Source organism: Dermochelys coriacea, chromosome 19, assembly GCF_009764565.3.
Source record: "Dermochelys coriacea isolate rDerCor1 chromosome 19, rDerCor1.pri.v4, whole genome shotgun sequence".
Taxonomy (NCBI): domain Eukaryota; kingdom Metazoa; phylum Chordata; order Testudines; family Dermochelyidae; genus Dermochelys; species Dermochelys coriacea.
Window position 1 is genome coordinate 16,699,758 of NC_050086.2, and position 25,169 is coordinate 16,724,926.

General features: G+C 51.0%; 1 protein-coding gene across 7 annotated transcripts in view; it reads left to right on the forward strand.

The window, feature by feature from the left end:
• HIVEP3 (HIVEP zinc finger 3) overlaps positions 1–25,169 on the forward strand; it is a 425,423-nt gene that overhangs the window by 205,998 nt on the left and 194,256 nt on the right. For all 7 annotated transcript variants that reach the window (XM_043506206.1, XM_043506207.1, XM_043506209.1 and 4 more), the window contains one exon: positions 646–727. The gene's annotated coding sequence lies outside the window, so the exon portion shown is untranslated. The remainder of the gene's footprint in view (positions 1–645; positions 728–25,169) is intronic.

Below are 25,169 nucleotides of genomic sequence, written 5' to 3' on the forward strand. Positions count from 1 at the left end.
TAGTGCCCCCCTAGGACCGGGAGTCCACAACTACCCAGTTCCCTGGTCTTGGCTACCAACAATCAGTTTGTTTCAAAGCTTCCCTCCCCTGCCTCTGTGGTTGGAAATAAATCCGTTTAAATGTACATAAAAAGCCTTGCTCTATGTGACACCATCGTTCTGTGGGCATTATTTCAGAGCAAACACTACTGAATCCCACTGATTGAACAGTGACCCCACAATACCAGAACGTGAAGGAGGAGAACTAAAAGTAGGGGCTTGGTGAACGGGCTTAGTCTAATTCAGTACTCATGCTGGAAGTGTCACAAGTTCAACTCTAACTGGAATGTTCTTAGGTTCATGTCCCATATAGAGAGGGTGCAGGGACTGGGGTAGGGAGAACAAAATCCCGTGCAAGAATGGGGTGAAAAATGGAGCCGGGTGAGAGATGGGAGTGTGGAAACAGCAGAGTGGAGAAAGAAAAAGCCTACTGCACATTGGTGAGGGAACGTAGAGGAAGGTGTGTGAGTGACTGAAGTACCTGGGGTGGATGTGTTGGTTGTGTGTGTATGTTTGAGAGTATGGTCACTTAACGTGTGTTATTTTCTGATTCAAAGGAAACCTGGGTAGCTACATTTTGACTTCTCTCTTGCTTCTTTCCCACAGGCTCCCTTTCAAAGATCACCATATTGATGCCTGAGTATTACTGCAACTTCAAAGAAATGAATCAGTAGCTGCAGCTCACCAGGTAAGAGACATGGAGGTCATTTGGATGGCTAGTTGCCTTACATGAGTTGGTGGCTGTCCATAGTGATCGCTCTGTTTTGGGGAATATCACTGGAGATGTGCTCTAATGACTTGGAAAGACTGTCTGGAGAGTGGAGTCTACAAAGCCTTCAAGAGGATGCAGCCATTCTGGGGCCAAGCTGCCGGGCTTCTGGTCAGCCCAACTTTGTCTCCACTCTAGCTTTAATTTCCAGCCATTAGATCTTGTTATACCCTTCTTGGGTAGAGTAAAGACCACTGTAGTGTGAGATATCGTCTTCCAGTGGAGATACTTAAACTGTGAGATGAGCATGGGATCCCTATAGGAGCTGAAGTTTTTCTACAAATTTGTGAAAAGATTCAAATTTAAAAATGGAAATGGTGCAGGCGACCTTAGCTGCCATCTCTCAGAGAGGTTCCCTCTGCACAGAAGTCTGCAAAGTCTATCTACATGTGCTCCTCTGTCCTTCCCACAGATGGTTCCTTTGTTTCACTTATGATACAAAGCCCTGCCCTTTAGCTTGCTCATAGCTCCAGGGGGTATTTACCAAAGTTCTTGTGGTATCGGTAGCAGCCATGACGTATCTAGGAATACATGACATGTATCCATTTTTCCCTGGATAGACTCTGTACAAAACAAAGGGCTAGATTGTAGCTTTATACCCATGTGCCTGCATGGGGGGAAGTGTGGAGACCACCCATTCCTGGTGGAGCACTGGAGGGATTGGGCAAGGGGGAAAATCGTCTTCTCAATCCATGAGAAGAGCACAGATTGCTTCTCCTTCTGCACTGCCCTTGCTGCAGGAGTTGGTGCAGGAGTTGGGGAGTAGATGGCAAAGGCAGGGCCTTGGCTCCATCTCTTGTAAGCCTTTCCTTTTCCAAGTCCTCCTTCAGAGATCGCAGGGACTGCTGTGGTGAGCAACCCGTGCGCAGCCATGCAGTGGGCACAGCTGTCAAGGATTGTGCACCTCCACATGTGATGTTGCATGCAAGTTATAGAATGAGCAAGTCTGTACATGTGCTAATTTTTTCCATAGGACCATAAACCTTAATTTGTAGTCAACACACCCTGCCCCGAGCAGTGTTGGGTGGCATTTGGAGCTGCACAGAACTTGTCATCTCTGGTTGTGGGTATGTGTGGGCCGCTCAGGTAGATGGCTGGGTGAATGGTGAAGGGTATTGGGGGTACAGATGGGTGGGTGCTGGACAGTGCTAGGGTCTCTGGAGCTAGAAGGTGGGGTGAGTGCTGGAAAGCATCTAGGTTGATGGCCGGTGCTGATTGAACTGTGGGGGGGATGGACAAAGTGGAGAGATGCATAGAAACTGAGAGCTTTGTGGGGATGGGAGCTCATTGTCTGATGGGTAAACTGAGGGAGTTTCTGGGGGGCTAAGGGGCTGAGCTGGGTCTTTCTCTGGGGGCTGAGGTTACACTGGGGACTGAGAGGAATCTGGCTGGGAGTCTGGGAGGCCGAAGCCTGGGGTTGGGGCTGTCTGACTGGGAGGATGCTGGAGCCTCTCCCCGACCCACTGGCTGCTGCCACCTCTTGGCTGTTCCTTCCCATCTGTCATCCAGAAGGGGAAGCAGTGCCGGAGAGAAAAAGGAACTCCCGGCAGAGCAGGCCCCACAGCAACTTCTAGTGACGTGCTGCCGCAACAGCATGAGTGCCATGCAATATGCACTTGGCAGCCCTCGTTGTGGGGCGAGTTTATTGCCCCTCCATTGCCAGGCTGCAGTGATGACCTGGGCCAGTCTTCATTTTTTTAGTGCAGTGGGCAGGTCCCCAGGTTCACCCCCCTCTTAAATTGTTTATAGAGAGAACAGGGTATGAGGGAACCTTATATCACAATGGTCTAATTATGAGCCATATATTTTGTCACAAGATGTGTCCTCAATGGGAGACAGAATTTTCTCTAGCTGTTGTAAAGTTGATATCTAGATTGTTTTACTGAGTACTTTACAGTTTTGAAAGTCACCAGCCAGCACTCAGAGCTAAGAAGTTTCTTCTGCCTGCAGTGCAGCAAGGATGGCCGAAGGTCCACGCTTAGAATCAGTGTTTGTGGAGCAGGAACGACCCTTTTCTCTTCCTCTAAGCAGAGAGACTGACATTTTCTTAAGAGAAGGGAAGGCAGAGGAGTGTAGTGGTAAGAGCAAAGGACTCAGGGAAACAAAGGTCTCTTTGACTTTGCAACTGATTCATTGACCTTGGGCAAGTCATTTAATCACTCTGTGCCTCAGTTTCCCCACCTATAAAATAGGGACAATACTTGCCTAACTCCCAGAAGGATTGTGAAAATGAATTAATGTTTATAAAGATCTTTCAGATCATCACGTGGAAAAGCATTGTAGAGCCAAGCCACAATCACCTTTTATGATTGCATGACCTGCAGGGTGCGTTTTGTGCTGTTAGGTCTTTAATGAATTTGGATCACTTGGCTCATATGAGAGAGATGAACAAAATCCTTGCATGTAAAACACGGTTTATTGCTCCCCCCTGGGAACACATGGCTTTAACTGTAGAGTTGTGTGTCCCTTGGCAATTTTCTGGTGTCCTTGGAGTCAGGATATTTTGTAGAACCACAACCGTAGTCTCTTGTCATTGTTAAAAGGAGATGACACTGGATGGGCAGTGAGGCAGAATTTTCTACTTGAGTGCATGAGCAGGAAAGCCATTTCAGAGGTGAAGGTTGTGGGAGGAGGAGACACAGTTTGTGTGTGGCTGCTGCTGCAGAAGAGGAAGTGAAAGCAGCAGCCTTTCTTGGAGAGAAGCCGTTGGTCTGGAAATAATGCGACTGTGGTCTGAGCAAGACTGATGTTTTCCCAAAGAGCATGGCAGCCTCACACGGTGCTGTTAGTGACTGAGGCACAAAGTCCCTTTGTCTTGTCAATGAACATTAATTGAAGGGGACAGATTTTTCACCCTGAAAGCTGCAGGTGCACCCCTCTAGTGTGAGCCCAGGGCAGGCTTCATCAGTCAACACCCTCTTGTTCCAGCAGAGCTTGTAACTCCTTGTATCAGTGACCTTTAATGTAAAAAGTAGCTAAGACTGATGTGTTCCGTCAGCCTGGTCTGGATTCAGAAGTCAGTTCCCAGAGATGACAGGATAATGCATTCCCCTGCTGCTCTGTCTAGCCACTCTCTGTCTATCCATCCACCTCCCCATCTCCTCTTTTTCTGCAGTTAGGTTTGTGTTTTTGGTGCTGGGCCGGCCAGGAGCTGAGTAAAACAGTACTTGGCAACTGGGGAAAGAAACAAAGGGATCTGAATAAACTTTTAGCTGCACTTCATCAGAGTTGCTGGCCTGCATGCTGACAGCGTGCACGCGCCCACACACACACACACACAGAGCAGAGACTATCTGTCTCTATCCATTCACTTTACACTCTGCTCATCACTATGGCAGCTGAGCACTTCAGTGTAATCTTCTTTTCAGCCTAGCAGCACTGAGAACGGCAGGTGGGGGGGAGCTAAAAGGAAAAGGAGGTGTTGTGTTGGCTTCGCTCTGTTTTGGGGGGGGGGGGGGGTTGATGTGCTGCCTGGGGGTCAGCATCACATCACGCTCGATAGAAACCAGATCATGGAAAAGGTGGGAATGGACAACAACAAAAGTCACTCTTGGTTAAAATCACGCTGGGTGCCTCTGTTCCCTTGGAATAAAAATAAAAGGAGCGTTCTCTTCTTGTGATAGGAGACTCGGGTGGCTAAATCTAAACAACAAAAAGGGGAAGACAGAGCTAGAGGACAAGGGAGAAGGGAAGGGATGAGCGAAAAGACCCTCCTCCCTATCAACACCAGAGTCCCTGGCTGTCTCTGTTTAAGATGGGGGTAAATGTCATAGCAGAGCTGGGGGAGAAGCAGGTGAGGATGATGGTGTAGTAATGGTAGAGGTCAGCAGCAGCTGAGACACGGCGAAGTGCTGCAGTTAACAGCAGGGACACAAGCAGGGAAGGTGGGGGCGGAAGCCGGAGAGGCAGATGCTGAAATTGTGCAAGCAAATGTACTGCACAGAGCAGTCCTGCATTGGCAGGAGATGGAGTAGATAGCAGCCAATAGCTCTTTCCCATCTATGATTGTGTGATAGGGCAGATGCTGAAGTCTTGGCAAAATGTGCAAGGAAGCTGTAAGAGTTGCTCCTCCCCTGCCTCCCATTAATCACATTCAACAAGAGCAGCCGCAAATCTCCCTTCCTTCTGCAAGATCCTCATGCTGGTAAATCCTCAGCACACAAGCAATCACTCCAGTGCTGTCTGTATATCTTATGAGTCCTCACTGTCTACTGCAATATTGCAGGAAGTCTGAAACATACCTCATTAAGGAAATTGATCTTGGGATCATGCCTGGACAGAGATGCATCACTAGTCTGCTTCAGAGGGCATGAACTCTGCACTGATGTGGTATCAGTTGTGAGGGTTTATACCAGACATTCCAAACCCACAAAAAAAAACGTAGAAATTGGGCTTGTTTTTGGCTTAATTGGCTTGTGAGTTGCTGATTGGCGAGTTTTTGGCTTGTAGCTTGCTGCTTGTGTAAGGGGACTGTTGCCCCTTACTAACATTCAGTGGGGGTGTTTTAGTTGCTAGCTCCCAGTACTAAAAGAGGGAAGGGTCGATGGGGAATCAGGACCCTGAGACTGCCAGTCCCTTGGAACAATGGAGAGAGGCCAACGCTCCAGGTCAGCCTGAATGACAGGGAGGGCAGGCTAATCAGGGAGTCAGGAGGCCAGGGAGGTCCCATGCTCTGTGTGAGCTGGAATTGCCTGGTTCAGACAGGGTGGGGCCGAGCTAAGGAGAAAGCAGGGGCCCGAGCTGAGCTGGAGAGCAGAGCTGGGCCAGATCCCGAGAGAGCAGACCCTGTCCTGGGAGCAGAGCTGCAGCCCCAAAGCCAGCGGCACAGCCCAGAGAGAGCAGACTTGCCCTGGGAGCAGAGCTGCAGCAACCAGAGCCAGAGGGGCCAGAGAAGCAGCCCAGGGAGCTGGAGGCAGAGCAGCAGCCATGTTGAGGCAGAGTGGAGCCGGAGCTGGAGTCGTTCGTGAGCAACTGGGAAAAGCGAGGGGGGACCCTGAGCGGTGGGCTCAGCACAGGGAGACGCCTCCTCCAGGAGGCTCTGCAGGCCAGACTCGGAGGGGGATTGGTAACCCTTACAGGGCGGGGGCAATGCTGGGAAGAAGGACTCTGCCACCTAGAGCCTGTGGCCACCACCAGAGCAAGTGTCCAACCACAGCATCCCTGCAGCACAGTCAGGGCCTGAGAAGAAGGCCTGGGACTTACAAGGAGCAGACTGTGAACTGCCCTGACGTTCCAGAGACACTGTTTGTGATGTTCCCTGCCACAGAGCGGGGTGATGTGTTTCCTTTAACCTTTCCCATTTTCCTTTATTCTTTTTAAAATTAATTGTTGATTAAATAACTTGCATTTGCTTTAACTTGTATGTAATGGTCAGTGGGTCAGAGAAGTGCCCAGTGCAGAGAGCGTACCTCGGAGTGGGGACACCCTAGCCCCTGTCCTAGGTGACCACAGCAGGGTTGGGGGTCGAGCCCCCCAGGAATCCTGGGCCCAGCCTTGTTGGGGTTGCGAGGACTCTGCCAGACAGGAGAGTGGAAGGGGAGCCCTCAAAGGCAGGGAGCCCTCTGGATAAAGGAAGTGGGAGCGAGGACTCAGATCCTTTCGCTAGCCCACTTCACCAAGGTCGTGCAGAAGCCAGGAAAGTTCCCCACAATAGCGGGACTATTCCCCCGCTTACGCTTGTTTGGCTTGTTGCTTCTTTACTTTGATTGGTTCCTGGCAAGGGGGGCAATCACAGTGAATGCTGTGGCAAGCAGGGTCAAAGGGGGAGAGAGTCAGGGGTGCACAGCGGGCCCACCACAGTCCCAGACTGCACGCTGGGGGGATCTAGTCACATAGAGTGTTGCGGTTTTTAGGGATTGGCTTGTTTTGAAATGGGATTAGCTTGATTTTTGGCTTATTGTGAAAGTCGGGGTGCTTACTTATTGTCTGAAAGTTGGCAAGTATGGTTTATACCCCGGAAACACACTGCATAAATTTGGCTGTTCAAGCAAGTTGCCAAGAGAAATTACAGGTTTCAGAGTAACAGCCGTGTTAGTCTGTATTCGCAAAAAGAAAAGGAGTACTTGCGGCACCTTAGAGACTAACAAATTTATTTGAGCATAAGCTTTCGTGAGCTACAGCTCACTTCATCGAATGCATCCGATGAAGTGAGCTGTAGCTCATGAAAGCTTATGCTCAAGGGAAATTACACAACTGCAACTCAAACAAATGAACTGAAAGCCCCCAGTAGCCTGGCTAAAAGCGTTGGTGGCAAGCACAGCATTACCTTAAAGTGTGCTTCTCCTCTAAAACTGACTTCTCCTTCCTCAGCAGATCTGCCCCCTACATGCTTCTGACTTTAGTGACAAAAATACATTTTTTATGCTTTTCCTGCCGTTAGCCCTGCAGAGCCAACATAGTTCTGGGAGAGGGAGCTGGAGTCTGTCCTCCCTTGTGTATCAACAGAAGCCTTTAAGTTTGAATCAGTTACATCTGTGCTAACCCAACAAAGAGACTGGAGTATCAAAACCCTGGCTGAGATGATTTAGTTGGGGATTGATCCTGCTTTGAGCACGGGGTTGGACTAGATGACCTCCTGGGGTCCCTTCCAACCCTGATATTCTATGATCACAAGTGTCACTGTTGGCATAATTTGACCCTGCAGACCCTTTATTATTGGTGATGATATGCAAGAAGGAAAGAACTTTGCCTGACTCTCTGATCCCAAGGGAATCAGTGGTACTGGCACATTTAAAAACAAAACTTTTTCTTTTTTTTACTTGTAGTCTGGACACACTTGAGTTGAAGGCTTGCGGCCACACAATGACATTTTTACAGTCCCTTTTCAGAACGGAAACCCATTTAAACCTGTTGTCTTTTTAAAAATCTCCCTGAAATCTAGTCCTGCTCTGATCACTGGATCCTGCCTCACTGTGATGTCCCAGCATTCACTGTGTATCCCACCATGGGAACATAGAACGAGCCTGCATGAGGAAGTTGGTGAAGTCTTGTTCAAAATATAGAGAGAGTAGTTTTACAAATATTTTATATCGGTTTTCCATTTCAAAGGGCAGAATATAGCAACCTCTTGTTCAAACTGTGCACTTACATGTGATAAACTGCTCCTGTCGATTGGTTCTGGGCTTCAGTGGCAGTCCATGGTGGCTGTAATGTCACCAATGTGCTGCATGCTCAGATGACACATCAGATCAGGAATCAGCAACAGGAGCAGAAATGGACCTTACGGAACCGAAAGCCTGCTTGTTATGGGCAATCAGCACAGACAGTGAACACGGCATGAACTGGGAGATTTACCTTTTAATAGCCAAAGTGCGAAGGCAAAACTGACAAGTGGTGCAGAGGCTCCTACTGCAGCAATAGAAAGGAATGGGCCAGATTGACTTGAGTGTAACACAGCCCAGTGATGGTCATCCTAGCTCTGTAGGGGCTTGAAGAAAGACTGCTGCAGAATGAAGCTGCAGGCTATTGCTCTGCAAAGCCGTCATGCTTCAGCGCCATCATCTTGGGTTTCCTTGGGGAGAGGAGAGGGTGTGGATAGCATCTTTGCAAGCTGCTGTTCTGTTACAAAACAAAGTCTCTGCAAAATCTGAAAATAGCATCTCTACCAGGGCACAGGCAGTGCCTAGTCCTGGCTGAAGAAGGAGTGAGCTAGCTCAGCTGGTACAGGGAAGGTTGGGATCATGTGATCCTGTGGGATCATGTGACTGGGCTGAACCCTGTGCTGGGAAGTTTGGCTTTCTTATTTTACTCGTTATTAGCATTGTTATTCCACTGGGTCCGTGCACTCTCGGTTCCATATGGTCCTTGGGAGGAACACCTTTCAGGGGGACATCCCTCCTCAGGAGTCACAATCTGTCTTGGGGGTTAAGCCCTTGGCTCTGCCACCTTCTGGAACTACACCTCTCTGAGCCTTCAGCATGCCTGTCTCAATCCGTGAGCCCCCTCAGACAGTCCATTTGCTCTGGGCCCCCAGGGCCTCCACACCCAGACGAAGCAATACCACCCCGATCTCTGACTGCAGGGACTCTCAGCCAGTGTAAAAGAGAAGGGTTTCTTGAACGTCTGAACCCAGCACAAGCCGTTCTCAGAGCCCGTAAGCCTAGAAAGCCACAGCACCGTCCATGTGGGTCTGTCCCAGGCCGGGTGGGCCCAGGCCCTCTTTGTTCCTAGTCCTGCTGTGAGGTCCTTCCAGCCGACCATCCTATTAGCTTCCCAACAGCCCCCCCCCATCCTTTGCCTTCTTTTCTGGGAAAACAGATCACCTGGGCCCTCTCTATTCCATCCTTTGTTCCCTCACTGGCTGAAACTGGCTGGCCAGATCACCATGGCCCCCTCTCCTCAGCCCTTTGTCCTCTTACTGGCCAAAACTGACTGGCTTCCAAGATGGGGTGGGCCTCCGGGTCACCAGTTGCTAAATTTCACCCTGTCCAGGCCATTAACCAGGATCCCAGCTGCTAGGCAAGATCACACCTGGCCCTGTGCAACAACACCCTCTTCCACCACCTCATTAAACATGCAGCAAATAGGGGAAATTAAGGTACACACAGCACTCATACAAAGCATCAAGAAAATTCCCTACTTTGCTACAAACACTGATCCTTGAGGAATAGATCTTACTGAGACTTTTTTCCTGCTAACTCATTCCACTGTCTTACAAACTCCCTTGCCAATTCCCTTATGCTGGTCAAAGAGAACAGGGCTACAACCCCTGTGTTGAATGCAGTAAATCCAGATCACTGAAATATCTCCTGGGGATCAGTATAAAATCTGAGGAGATCTACAGTTTAAGCATTCCTAGTACTTGATGTTGCAGCCTATTGATTGGGTGGGGGCAGAGAACCCCTAAATCCCGACTTGTGTAGTCTAAGACACAAAAATTAAATATATAGGTGAAAAAATCCCTCTCCCACTAAGTGTTGTGCTCCTTGGTTTGTGTGTTCAGTGGTGACCCCTCCTTTTCCATGATAGTACTTTGGGACACATCAGACATCCAAGCCCAGGTTGAGATCACACCCAGAATATAAACAAATTATATCTGTAGATGCCTCTGGTGGGGTGGGGGCAAGGAAATTAAAGAGAGGGAAGAATTAAAATGCCTTGAAACTAAACCTGCTTTCCTTGTACTGGGTTTGGTTCTGTAACATTTTTAATCTCTCACGGGGTCTGTAGCCATGCCTGCTTGTAGAATAAATGCAGCCAATCTCTGAACCCTTCTGTGAGTAACAGTGTAACTGTTGAAATTGGTGCCTGGCCTGCAATGAGAGCTAATTAATTAATTCAAGACATGCTGGGATTAAATTTTATTAAACCTTGGAATCCAAGTAGAGGAGATGAAATGTAAGCAAAGGTTGGGAAAGGGAAGGAGGGACTTGTATGCTGACTGGCTGCTAGCATTGCTGCTTTGTTGTTATTGGTTACTGGTGGTGTTCTCAGTCCCGGACAAGACACAAAGGAAGCCACAGTCCTTGCTCACAAGGATTTAAACAACTGGAAGTATAACACTGGGCTGTTAAGGCTCCAGCCTTCTCCTAGCTTCAATGATGGGGGTTGGCAGCTGCCTTCCTGTCCCAGCCACACTAGATTTTTCTGTGCGGGACAGCAGGCCCTTCACCCTTTCCTACTAGCCTGTTGTCTCGTGGTTTCTCACGCTATCCAGCTGAGGGGCTTGCTGAGTTTCACCTTCCTGACATCCAGGAGCTCCTGTCTCTGTTTCCTGGGACCTGCACAAGGCAATCAGGAGAGCACCCATAGCCAGATGCTCCTATGCCTCACGTGGGAGCAAAGAAGGAATCTCCCTTGTTGTTTGTATGGCTTTGTGTAGTATTGCTGTGTGCTGTTTAAATACATGTCACACTCCACGCTGGAGATGGCTGCCTTTTGTGGTAAGGCATTGTAACAGGGTGCATTCACCTCATACGAATGCCTCCTGGTTGAATGTGCCTGCTCTTTTTTCCTTGATTTCTCTGCTCTTGGTGTCCCCGTTAGCTGCTTCACCCATCAGACGGGTCAAGGATTCAGCCCTGCAACTGAGTCACACACAGTCTGTGTGTGAAACAAAACAAGCCCCTTCTGGGGTATAGTGTTCAGTCAGGCCTATCCCAATTCCTTCAGTCATGTCCTGTAACTCTCCCTGGGCTCAGTCCTTTAACAGTCCATTAGTGGCTCATCATGGGAGCTTCTGTTGGGGTCTGGCTAGCTTACAAAGGTTCCTGCTCTGGAGTGGAGCAGCACCCCCTGGGCTTCCTCTCTGGAGACTCTACCTTCACTTGAGTCCTCAGTGATCCCAGCTCTCCAGCTGAGCCACTCCTCTTGAACTTTGTTCATGGATCCCAGCTCTCCAGCTCAGTCAGTCTCACTTCCGCCCCCTTCCAGGGGTGTATCAAAGTTTAACTTCCCTGGGCCTGTTTCAGTGCCCTTTCTCCGGGCCTAGCCACTTCCCCAGTGACTGCTGGGTGGGACTTGGGCCCTTCTCTTCTATGAGTCCCAGCAGCCAGCCAGGAGCACCTTCCTTGCTCCCCCAGTCCCTGCCAGCAGACTGAACTCACTCTGGCCCTGCAGCTCCTTTTATATGAGCCTGCTGGGCTCTAATTGGTTGCTTCCCTGCAGCCTCTTTCTGATTGGCTCCGTCCTACACAGCCATTTTAGGCAGCTTGGAGGACTCACCTCCACTGCTCTTTTCTGGGGTGGGGTGTGGTAGGCCCATGAGGCCTCCAGCAGGGGGCCTCCAAACCTAATACACATGGTCACAGGCATATACTACCTATAAAGGATTTTGGGGTCTTTAGGGATGCAGATTTAGGATATTAATTATTCACATAGTTGCACTTTAATTTTAGTAAACCTTTTGATACTGTCCCCCCAATCTCATAAGCAAACTAGGGAAATATAGATGGAATTACTGTAAGGTGGGTGCACAACTGGTGGAAAGACCATACTCAGAGAAAGGCTATCAATGTCAAACTGGGAGGGCATATCTAGTGGGTTACCACAAGGGTCAGTCTTGGTTCCGGTATCATTCAATATTTTCATTAATGATTTGGATAATGGAATTTATATGCTTATAAAATTTGTGGTTGACACCAAGCTGGGAGGGATTGCAAGCACTTTGGAAGACAAGATTAGAACTCCAAAAAAATACCTTGACAAATTAGAGAATTGAACTGAAATCAACAAGACAAAATTCAGTAAAAAAGTACTTCACTTAGGAAGAAAAAATTAAATGCACAACTAAAAACAGGGCATAACTGGCTAGGTGACAATCTGCTGAAAGGATCTCGAGGTTATTATGGATCACAAATTTAATATGAGTTAACAATATGATGCAATGGCAAAAAAAAAGGCTCCTATCTATTCTAAGGTGTACTAACAGGAGTGTCATATGTAAGACATGGGAATTAATTGTCCCATTCTGCTAGGCACTGGTGAGGCTTCGGCTGGAGTTTTGTGTCCAGTTCACATATTGGAGTGAGTCCAGAGGAGAGCAACAAAAACGATTAAAAGTTTAGAAAACCTGACCTGTCAGGAAAAGTTTAAAAAAACTGGACACATTCAGTCTGGAGAAAAGCAGACTGAGGGGAGACCTGATAACGGTCTCAAATATGTTAAGGGCTGTTGTAAAGAGGACGGTGATCCATTGTTCTCTATGTCCACTGAAGGTAGGATAAGAAGTAATGGGCTTAATCTGCAGCTAGGAAAAATTTTCTAACTATAGGGGTAGTTAAGCTCTGGAATATCCTTCCAAGGGAGGTTGTAGAATCCCCATCATTGGAGGTATTTAAGAAAAGGCTGGACAAACACCTGTCAGGGATGGTCTAGGTTTATGTGGTCCTGGCTCAGTGCAGAGGGCTGGACTAACAAGTTCTCAAGGTCCCTTCCAGCCCTACAGTTCTATGATCTGTGGTTCTATGATCATGAAATTTTCTTGGCTCCCATAAGCAGTGTGGTCAGGAATGCATGCACCAGAGCAAATTTACAATGCTGAGCACGGCAGGAACAGGTAGTCCTGCAGACAAGTAAACAATGGTATGTCACATGTATACAAAGCCATTAACTCGCTATAACTCTGCACAAAGGGTGCAGAAAGTCACACAGCTTTTTCAGTGATGCTGCTGTGCGTACAGAATTTGTAACACACATCAGGAACCAACTTTTTTTCTGATAGTTTCAAGAGCCTACTTACTGCTAATTTTAGCTTACCCTCTGTACTTGATGTCTTTGGGGTCTGGGTACAATGAATGCCTTATTCATAAAACTACAAACACTGTAAAAAGAAGAGAGTAAAAGGTGTCCCACCCTAAAATGTTTCTGATCTCCAAACAGCTATAATTTTGGCTTGCTCCGAGAACAAGCTGAGGTAGTGTTCATTTTAACAGCCAGGAAAGGGCGGCTTGTTTATATTTCGGACCTTGTAGATTTGAGCAGTATATGCAGGTGGCACATTAAAATGTGTGGATGATTTCTTACCAGGATAAGGCTGTATTTTTACTGGACTGCCTTTAACTTTGTACCAGTGCTAAGTAAGTAACCACTGAGCTTTTTGTTGTAACATTTTTACGGGATTAAATGTGTAGCTTTTGTGACAAAGCTCTGTCCTTGCCTCTGTGGGGCCCGCGTTTCCTGGAGGATTTCGCTAGCCTCAGAGGCTCACTGTGACCCTCCACGTAAACCTTCTTTCTCTAGAGACAAGGGTCACAGTCTACTGACCATTTTCATCATAAGCCAGCGAGGGAGGTGAAGAGAAGTTATCCTTCCTTGCACAGTCTCTGTTGTCTCCCAGTTTCACTGATTAATCAGGGGGCAAAGTGGGGGGGGGAGCCCGGGTCCACCCTCTACTCCGGGCTCCAGCCCAGGGACCCTAATAGTATCAGCTATGGTAGCTGACCTTTTAGAAACATGACAAGTACAATTCCCTGGGCTACTTCCCCCACAGCAGCCCTCACTTCCTCAAGCTCCACTTCCCCCTTACTTCAGGGCCTCCTTCCTTGTGCCTGATATGGTGTGTACTACTCAGCCTCTCCAACAGCACAACTTCCTCTCACAGCTCCTGACATGCACCCCCACCTGACTGACTGGGAGGCTTTTAACTAGTTTCAGCCAGCCCCTGATTGGCTTCAGGTGTCCCAATAAATCTAGCCTTCTGGAAAGTTCTTAATTGGCCCCAGGTGTCTTAATTGACCTGGAGCAGCTGCCATTTCACTTATCATGGTACCAAGGATTTGTTTAGCCTGGAGCGAATCTCTCTCCCACTGCTCTCCCATAGCCTTCTAGCTTGGAGAGAGGTGGGAAGCTGCTACTCCTGCTGCTGCTAGGCCCTAAGCTCTCCCTGCTGCTCCAGCTGCTCCCCTGGCTGGGCCAGACACCCACCCCCCATTCTCTGCTACCTGGTTGCTGGACCCCCCACTCTCAGGTGCTGCTACTGCTCCAACTGCAGCCCTGGGGGGGAGCTGCTAGCCCACTCCCCAGAGAGGAGGAGTGAGGGACCCCAGCCACTGGTGTTGTGGATACCACCACCAGCACCACCACCTGAGAGGGGTCCTTTCTGCCTGCCTGGATCACCACCTGGAGTTCCTGGAGCTGCTGCTGCTGCAGAGTCTGCTACCTGGAGCTGCTGAAGCCCGAGGAGGAGAAGAAGAGGATCATCTGCCAGTGGGGCAGCACCTAGAGACTTTGCAGACCACCGTGGAGGGGGCCCTAAGACTGAGTAATTTTCAAACTGTGCTCTTGTGGTGGGGGTTTTGACTGTGTTTGTAGGGACACAGGGGGTGTGGCGTGGAGCTGCCCCCCGATCCATCTGTGTGTCCCCCCCCAACCCCCACCACTATTACTACCACCGCTGCCCCCTCCACCACCCCCACTGGCTGTATACCATCTGCCTCAGCTCCTGCCTCTGGATTCATCTGCTTGCTTGGCTTGCCACGCCCTATTTCCACCCTTTGGGCCAGAAGCAGCAGCCAGCTAAAAAAGACTTGTGCAAGTGCACATGGGCACATGTGCCCCCCCCCGGACTGCCTACCCCCCAGCTTTGCCCTTTACTACCTGCCCCATTTGCCACTTGTAGCTTTGCCTCCTCTTTTGCTCCAGCCCCCCTTACTAGCTTCAGTTTGTTTGCCTGCCCCGCCCATTTCCTTCTGCAGCCTTTGTTTGTTTGCCCCGCCCCAGCCTCTGAAGCTAGCCCCTTGGTTTCCCTGTTCTACCCCCAGACCGCTTAGCCCCTCGCTCCATGTGCCCATGCCCCCTCCCAGGCGCTTGTGCAATTCCCCTTTTTAGTTGCAACCCTCTTCACTGCACCTTCGATGTTGTTGAATCCCCCCCCCCCCGTAGTGCACCAAGAGGAGCCAGAATTTCCACCTTGTGTCGGTGACTGACCCCAACCCCTGATTGCCCCCCGTCCAGCCCACCCCTTTTGGCGCCCTCCTCCCCTGCCTGCAGCCTAGCGGGGAGGAGTGGTCGACCTGCTTCCCCTCTCCCCTCCTCCTTTTGGTGTCCCCCCTTTCCTCCTTGCTCATGATGGCGGGGGATGAGACGGGTGAGACCTCTCCAGTAGCCCGAGCTCTCCCTCCCCCGCCTGCCCCTCTGTCACCCCCCCAAGCTTCTACGTCCGCTGCCAAACCATCTGCCATCGCCACCGCTGGGGCACCAGCAGCGACGGGCACCGGGGTGACCTCCACTGCTGCCACGTCTATCACCCCCTCAGATTTGGGGGGAGTCCTCCCAGCCGGCGGGAAGGGCCAGGGGAAGAAGAAGGGGAAGGGCCCCGCTAAAAAGACCAGGCCCTCCATGGCAGGGGCTGCCCCCGATGCCCCGGCCCCATCTCCAGCTGGGGCGCCCCTCCCCGCTGTTCCCTCCACCAGCTCTGCAGGTGTCCCTCCCCCGACCCCGAGAGCATACGCCCAGGTGGCGGCAGCCCCCCCGCCTGCCGCTACATCATTTCTCCAGCCCACCGCCTCCGCTACCATCTATAGTGGCCGCGGCCCCTTTCCCACCATGACCAGGAAGCACGGCGTCCGTTGCCTCCTGGTGCCCGCCTCACCCCACGTGGAGACCTATGTGCGGGCGTTGGCGAGGGTGGTGGGGCCCACGGCCATTGTGGCGGCCTCCAAAATGTATGGCAAGGTCGTCTTCTTCTTAGCATCGGAGGCCGCCGCCCAGGAGGGGGTGGAGAAGGGCCTGGCGGTCGGGGGCGTGTTCGTCCCCTTAGAGCCGCTAGAGGACCTGGGCGTCCGCCTGGTCCTGACCTCCGTCCCTCCCTTTCTCCCCAATGCCGCCCTGTTACCCACCCTTTCTACCTTGGGAAAGCCCATCTCTGTCATCAGCCCTCTCCCGTTGGGCTGCAAAGACCCCACCCTCCGTCACGTCCTCTCCTTCCGCCGGCAAGTGCAGCTTCAACTGCTGCCGGCGGCGCGCGACGGAGAGGCGCTGGAGGGGTCCTTCCTAGTCCCCTACCAGGGGACCCCTTACAGGGTTCATTATTCCACGGGGGAGGCCCGGTGCTACCTCTGCTGGGCGATGGGGCACGTCCGGAGGGACTGCCCCCTGGCCCGGGAAGGAGGGGCATCCAGGACCCCCGAGCCCCGGCAGGACACCGGCCCCGTCATCGCCGACGCCCCTGGCTGCCCGGCAACCGAAACTGCCCCTCCTCCTTCCCAGTCCACCATTGTTCCCGCTTGGGCCCAAGGGGCACCTCCCCCACTATGCCCAGACGAGCGGGAGAACCCCGCCCCCGCTGCTTGCAATCTAGCGGGGCCTGTGGAGGAGGGTGCGGCAGGGACAGCGCCAAGCATGGGAGAGGGCCCACCCCAAGGGGAATCTTCCCTCCCTTGTGATGCCCCACCGTTACCCCCTCGAGTCCCTGAGCCATCGCCTCTGCCCCCTGACACAACCCCTGCTAGCCAGCCCCCGGATGATGCCATGGAGGGCTGGGCCCTAGTCCAGGGGAAGCGGGGCAAGCGGAAGGCTCGAGCTCCGCTCCTCCCATCTGACGCGGAGGCCCCCCGGAAGACCAGGAAGGGGGGCACCGATGCCGAGCCTTCCGCTCTACCCACGGGTGTGTTCCATCCACCAGAGCCGGCTGGGGAAGACGTGGCAGCACTGGAAGGCGGTATCTCCCCTCCACGGGAGTCCCTCCCCTCCAAGACCCCCGAGGCACCATCTGAAACCCCAGTGTGCCCCGAAGTAACCGTCGCGTCAGGTGCCGGCGGGGAGAATCCCAGGGTAGCGGAAAACAATTTCCCCTCTATATATGAGGAGATCGAGGCCCTGGGTCTGACCCCGGTCACCCAAGGGGAGGACGATCCTATGCCAGCGGGCCTCGATCTGGGCGACTTCTTTCCAGCCCCCTTTTCCCCATACTCCCTCCCCGTAACCGTTGCTTCTGCTCCCACCTCCGAGGAGCCCCTGGACTCCTCCATCAACCCGGCTGCAGAAGGCACCCTGCTGAGAGCCACCGAGCCAGTTGAGGCGACGGCCAGTGCCACGCGGCTGGAACCTGAGCCACCAGGGGCATCCCTCGCTGGTGAGGAGCATTCGACCTCCTTTCCGGGAGAGGACCCTACAGAAGAAAGTCCACCTCCTGATGCCGTGGCTGCCAAATCCACCAGACAGCTTGCGCCCGGCATCGGTGAGAGCCCTCTCCCGACCCAGAATCTCACCTCTACCCCTGCCCCTGCCCTTCTCCCGCCCACCTCCCGAGATATTATTGCCACCCCTGGGACAGTCTCCTTCCCCTTTCCAACAGATGACTCCCAGGGAATGGCCTTTGTGTTTGCCCGTCCCGACCCACCAGGGGCTGCTATCCTCCCTCCGCCGCCCCCTATCGCCCCAGCATTCAGGTCAACCCATCAAGAGCCCCGTCGGGGGTCCGCACTCTGTCTGCCCGTCTCGCTGGGCCAGGGGGCTGTACCAAGGGCCCCATCGTGAAGCAACCAGACCATAACCCCAGCCCCCCATGCGCTGCGAGAGGAGTTGCGGGAGTTCCTAGAACACGTCCGTGGCTCCCGCAACAAAGTCCAGCTTGCCCTCCAGCGATGGGGGGACTTTAATCAAATCCTCCGGGCCGCAAGGGCCCTCATGGGGGAGGGGAAAAGGACCGGGAGACAGGGCGCCGCGGCCTACCAGCGGGTCCGCCACTTCCGTGACTCCTTACTCACCTACGGGGTGGGTCACGGACTGCTACGCGGCCCGCCGGGAGCCACGAGCATCCCTGCCGGCGAGGATCCCCCCCAGCCCTCCTCATGGCACCCTTTACCATCGCAACATTGAACACCCGTGGCTGTAAGATGGGTCTCCGCAGGTCCCAGGTGCTCTCCTTCCTTCGAGAGGGGAGGTACTCTGTGGTTTTCCTGCAGGAGACCCATACGGATCCGACCGCCGAAGACAGCTGGCGGCTGGATTGGGGGGACAGGGTCTACTTTAGCCACCTCACAGTTCATACGGGTGGAGTGGCGACCCTGTTCTTCCCCGACCTACGGCCCGAGGTGCTGGGGGTCGCCGAGGCTGTGCCGGGTCGCCTGCTGCACCTCCGGGTCCGCATGGAGGGGCTCGTAGTCAACCTCGTCAACATATATGCCCCAGCAGCGAGCCCGGAGAGGCTGCAATTCTATCAGCAGGCATCCGCCTTCCTCGGCACCTTGGATCCTCAGGAGTGCCTGGTCCTGGGAGGGGACTTTAACATCACCCTTGAGGAACGGGACCGCTCGGGAACCGAGCAGAGCCCGGCCGCCGTGGCTGTCCTCCAGGAGATAGTCGAACACCACTCCCTGGTGGACGTCTGGCGCGACCACCACCTGGATGACACTTCCACGTTCACCTTTGTCCGGGTGGAGGCCCATCGGTCGCGCCACTCCCGGTTGGACCGCATTTATTTATCACGCTTTCATCTTACACGAGCCCACTCCTCCAGCATCCGGCCGGCCCCTTTTTCTGACCATCACATAGCCACCGTGACAGCCTCCCTCTGCGCGGAGAGGCCGGGGCCGGCCTATTGGCATTTTAACAACAGCTTGCTGGAGGATGCGGGCTTCGTGGCATCCTTCCGGGAGTTCTGGCTGGCCTGGCGAGGGCAGCGGCGTGCCTTTCCCTCGGCACGGCGGTGGTGGGACCTAGGGAAGGTGCGCGCCCGGCTCTTCTGCCGTGACTACACCCGGGGCACCAGCCGACGGAGGGATGCAGCGATAGAGCAGTTGGAACGGGAGGTCTTAGAGCTGGAGAGGCGTCTGGCCACCAGCCCCGAGGATCCACCCCTCTGCGGAGCGTGCCGGGAGAAGCGGGAGGAGCTCCGGGCCCTCGAGGACCATCGGGCCCGGGGTGCCTTTGTTCGATCCCGCATCCGTCTCCTTCGGGAGATGGATTGCGGCTCCCGCTTCTTCTACGCCCTGGAAAAAAAGAGGGGGGCTAAGAAACATATCATCTGCCTACTGACAGAGGATGGCACCCCCCTCACGGATCCGGTGGAGATGTGCGAGAGGGCGAGAGCCTTCTACGCAAGCCTTTTCTCCCCAGAGCCGACCGATCCTAACGCTTGCAGAGTGCTGTGGGAGGAGCTCCCGACGGTCAGCGTGGGCGACTGAGACCGGCTAGAGCTGCCTCTCACTCTGGCCGAGTTCTCGGAAGCCCTCCGTCGCATGCCCACCAATAAATCTCTGGGCATAGATGGGCTGACCGTGGAGTTCTACCGCGTGTTCTGGGACGTCCTCGGCCCAGACCTAGTCACCATCTGGGCCGAGTCTTTGCAGAGCGGGGTCCTCCCTCTTTCGTGCAGGCGAGCCGTGCTGGCCTTATTGCCGAAGAAGGGGGACCTTGGTGTCCCGTCTCGCTCCTCAGCACCTACTACAAAGTCGTGGGAAAAGCAATCTCGCTGCGGTTAGGGTCCATGCTCGCGGACGTGGTCCACCCAGACCAGACCTACGCCGTCCCGGGCCGCAGCATCTTCGACAACCTATATCTGGTCCGGGACCTTTTGGAACTCGGGTGTAGGGATAGTCTGTCGTTCGCCCTCCTGTCCTTAGGTCAGGAGAAGGTGTTCGACAGGGTGGATCACGGGTATCTCCTGAGCACTCTGTAAGCGTTTGGCTTCGGACCCCAGTTTGTGGGTTTTTTCCGGGCGCTGTACGCCTCCGCAGAGTGTCTGGTCAGGCTCAACTGGACCCTGACCGAACCGGTGAGCTTCGGGCGAGGAATACGGCAGGGGTGCCCCCTCTCGGGCCAGCTGTACGCTCTGGGTATCGAGCCCTTCCTCTGTCTCCTCCGAAGGAGGTTGACAGGGTTGGTGCTGAGGGAGCTGGAGCTGCGGCTGGTCCTGTCGGCATATGCTGATGACGTGCTCCTCGTGGTCCAGGACCCGGGCGACTTGGTGCGGGTGGAGGCTTGCCAGGCCATCTATTCGGCAGCCTCCTCCGCGTGGGTCAACTGGGTCAAGATCTCTGGCTTGGTGGTAGGAGACTGGCGGCAGGCGAGCTCCCTCCCACCCGTGTTTCAGGCCATCCGGTGGAGCACGGGTCCACTGCTCTATCTCTGCGTTTACCTTTCTGCCATGCATCCCTCTCTGCCGGAGAACTGGCAAGATTTAGAGGGCGGGGTGACAGAGCGGCTCCAGAAATGGACAGGACTACTCCGGTGCCTCTCCCTTCAAGGGAGAGCGCTGGTGCTTAATCTACTAGTCCTGTCCATGCTCTGGTACCGGTTCAACACCCTGGTCCCTGCCCCGGGTTTCCTGGCCAACCTCCGGACATCGATTCTGGAGTACTTTTGGTCAGGACTGCACTGGGCCCCTGCAGGGGTTCTCCATCTACCTCTGGAGGAGGGAGGTCAGGGCCTGAAATGTCTGCTCACTCAGGTCCATGTCGTCCGCCTCCAGGCCCTGCAGAGGCTCCTTTATGGTGCAGGTAGTCTAGCGTGGAGAGTACTGGCGCACGCCTTCCTGCGCCGCTTCGAAGGGCTCCGATATGACCGGCAGCTCCTTTATCTCCATCCGAGAGGTCTTCCGCGAGACCTCTCAGGGCTGCTGGTCTTCTACCAGGACCTCCTCTGGACCTGGAAACTCTTTTCAAGGACCAGGTCTGTGGCGGCCACCCCTCACCCCTTCACTGTAAGCCGGCTGCAAGAGATGCAGCCGGTCTGCTTTCCAACCGCACCAAGAAAACATCTATACACGTTCATGCTCCACACCCTTCACGCCCTCACCCTCATGTCCCGCCCCGATACAAAATGGCGGGACCTCCTACCACCTTTGGAGGGTGAGGAGCCCCAATGGGCCAGCCTTTATTCCACCTTAGTCCCAAGGCCCGCTGGGGATGTCAGTTGGCGGCTCCTTCATGGAGCCGTGAGCACGGGCGTGTACTTGGCGCGGTTCACCTCAATCCCGGACACCTGCCCCTTTTGCAGCATGAGGGAAACCCTGGCACATATATACCTGGAGTGTGCCAGGCTGCAGCCCCTATTTCGGCTCCTCACCAATATTTTATTACGCTTTTGGTTGCACTTTTCCCTTCACCTTCTTATCTATGCACTCCCTATCCGTGGCCCCACGAAGTCACGGGATCTCCTGGTCAACCTCCTCCTGGCCCTAGCTAAAATGGCCATCTATAAAACCAGAGTGAGGAGGTTGGCCAATGGAGTCTCCTGTGACAGTAGAGCCTATTTCTGATCCTCGGTCCATTCACGTATGCGGGCAGAGTTCCTCTGGGCGGCGTCCTCTGACTCCCTTGACGCCTTTGAGGAGCAGTGGGCGCTGTCCAGGGTTCTCTGCTCGGTGTCCCCGTCCGGTTCCCTTCGTTTGACCCTTTGACCACACTCCTGTCCTTGTTATTTCATTAGTTGTCTCCTGGAATTTTTTGGGTATCTAGGTCCTGTGGATCCCCCTTTTAGGCTGGGGGGAGATCCTTTAGCAGTGGATGGGCTTCGCCCGCCTACTTCCTGGATCCCAGTAAGACTACTCTTCCATAGCCATCTGGCCTTGCCCCGTCACACTTTGGAGTGTTGTTTTGGGATTAATCTCCATAAATTCTCTCCACCCGCGCACCTTTTTACCCATTTCTGTCCAGAGCTCATAGTTTTATGAGCAGAATGGGATTGGCAGCTCTTGGCACCTTGAGGCTTTGGATTAGTTATTTTAGGCTGAATTCATCCAAGAGAAATCTAACCATACTACAGAGGTGTAAGACAGAATCTGCCAGCAGCTAGGAGGTAGTGGTGCAGGTTCGCATTCATTCACTAGATGAGTGCCTCCAGCCTTTCCCAAGATGCCAACTCATATTGCACTGAGTTGCTCAGCAAGTTTATGTACAAAACTCTCCCTGGGTCTGGAAAGTTAAAATATATTAATGCAGAAAACCTTCACAAGAATTATTTTCTTCTAAATGTATCAGCTCTTTTACATTAATTTTCTGGAGATGCACAGTATTTCAGGCTGCATCCTGTATCTCTGGAAGATTTATACGTCTAGCATTTAGGAACTTGAGTTGGAGGAGCCATATTTCACATGGACAGAGGAACATCTGCTTGCACTAAAGGGGGGTCTTCTTTTATTTGGTCTGAATCTGACTACTACAGCTAGGTTAGTGATATTATAGTGGTGATCCACCATAATGCTAAAATACCCCACTTGGCATTTTTAGTCTCTGTCTTTTTGTCTCTTAGACAGTGAAGATCCACTGGAACCTACAACAGAAACTAGTAAAAATCAGCAAGACATTTTGCTTGGGAGGCTCATCAGGGAAAAGAACAAATATACTTGTATCTCTCTGGTTTCTTGTATCTCTCTGGTTTTAGATTACAGCTCATCATATCTTGCTTTTTTAAAAGTATTTAAAGGTACATTGGACTAAAGTTCTGTTACTGTACATTCAGACCCCAAAATGAAAGGAGTATATATTTTGAAGATTTAAAACTTAACTTAAAATGTTAACATGAAAGTTGTTGAGCTCCATTCATAAGAAAAACAAAAACATCCCTCCTAAAAAAAAAGTACACAAACAAGAAAAATACAGGAAATTTGGAGCTGAGATTCTCCTTCAAACTTTGTACTTCAACATGATCACTTCATCTCTCATATGTAATAATTAAATAAATACACTTAGGTGCATTTGAAAACAACAACAAAAGCACAGCAACCATAGCTCTGCCCATCATCTATTTTTTCAGTATATTCTGAAACCTATTAAATCACAGTACACAGATTTTTTTTAAAATGATACTACAAAAATGTTTCATCCTCCATTTCAGAAAAACCAACTGTCCATCATATTTGTGGGTTTAATATTGTTACAACTGCTACAACTATACTGTATGGTGCCATTGTTCTTTTCTTCTGAAATTTCAGAAGTGGAATAACTAGAACTGTGTAGATGAATGCTGTACACTACAGGATAATGATTTTCATTTAGATATGCATGTTACAAGACAAATTTCTGAACTCAAAGATTGATATAGAATGGCTATCAGAGGCGCTGAGGAATGGACTTCTACAGTTGTCTGGTTTAGGGATTGTCCAAGACTAGCAGACACATTTTAATGCATTTTAAAATTTTTAAAATGACTTTTTAAAATTATCTGTAGAGAATTTATAATGTAGCATACCTACTCACAGTGAACAGTATTGCAGTTAGAATAATAAATGATTTAGATATATTCCTTTATCATTATTTAAAGCATTTAAAACATCAAAATGATTGCACATCTGAAATAGAAACCTATATTCTGCTGTCAATGTCTGAACCCAATATATCTCTATTATGCATGCACTGCTATCAAGTTACATTTTAAACATGTTTTCTACCTTTCAAGGAGAGAGGCACTGTACAACAACTTATCCATATGAACAACCTATAATTTGATAACCAAACAATAAATGTGACATGCAGACTTCTCACAAATATGGGCAGAGTTACGGTTGTTAGGGTTTTTGTTTTGTTTGTTTTGTTTTTAACAACATGAGTGCCTTTATTGGGATAATATGAATGAAAGTTAGTTACTTCTAAAGTTTCATAAAGTAACTTGTGTTTCAAGAATAGAGACCTTCATGTTAACCCAGTTTTTGTGTTTAAATTTCCCTTTTTTAAATTCATACTTGTATGAGAGCATATTCAGAAGGGTCACCAACATTGTATTTTAAAAATAAGGACTGTTTTCTTAGCATCCCCACTCCACTCCTCCTCCTTATATTATTATCATTATTAATAACGCTAAGCAGCACTCACCTCCATTCGCTGGGTTATTTCTTGCCGCTTTTTACTCAGCAACTCCCGATCTTGTTGTACAGAGATGAAAAAATAAGGGATGTCCCTTGTAATAAGGGGCTATTGGCAGCCCTAGTATTCAGTGAAATATAGAAGAAGTGATTTCTAAAGTTTGCAGGCATTTTATTACACAGAATATTGGAATAACAGGGCACGATGAAACTGAAAGTGTCTGTAGAGCCAGTGTTATTGGGAGAGCTGATCCGAAACCAGTGCACATGTATAGTCCTAGCATTATGGTAATGAGAGATCTGTTGTGAAACCAGTCGCTCAAGTTTAGTCTTTGAGTTTATGGTTAAGCACATAGGGTTATAGGTTATGTTACTTATGTGCTGTCCCAGCATTATGGTAATGGGAGAGCTGATGTGAAACTACAGCATATGTATAGTCTTCATCTTGTGGTAATGGGAGAGCTGATGAGAAACCAATAGTGCATATATAATCTGGGGATTATGGTTTGGGGAAAGGTGATGTGAAACCAGCTCTGTGTGCATATAGCTTTGTCATTCGGGCAAGGGAATAAATGATATGAAATGAATCAGCTGCATGAATACAATCCCAATATTACACTAAAGGAAGAGTTTATCTGAAACCAGCTGTGTCCAAATATGATAAGGCATAGACTGTAGTGATCTGAAAGCTGCTGTACTTTATAATCTGTTCATTATGGTAGCGTGATAGCTAATGTGAAACCTGCACGTGAATAATTTCATTAGTACGTAAACTCGGGTCTCCCCTAGGCTTGCACTGGAAACATTGAGACGGATAAATGGTGAACATTTGAGATTTTGAGTTTTTTGTCAATATTAATCAAGATGGACCTAAAGAACCACAATATCAATACAGTATTTAAAATATGACTTACTTTGAATTTAATGCTTCGAACATGTTCAGCATAATCTTTTAACATTGTCAAAGAAATGCAGTATGGACCCTTTAAGGAGATGAATAATTGTGGGCATGATAGAATTGTACTGAAGGACAATCAAGTGCTCCTTTTCACCCTTCTCTCAGAACACAAGAACTGGAGGACACCCAATGAAATTAAGAGGCATTACATCAAAACTTAATCTATTTACACAGTGCATAATTAACATGTGGAACTCACTGCCATTAGATATATTTGAGACCAG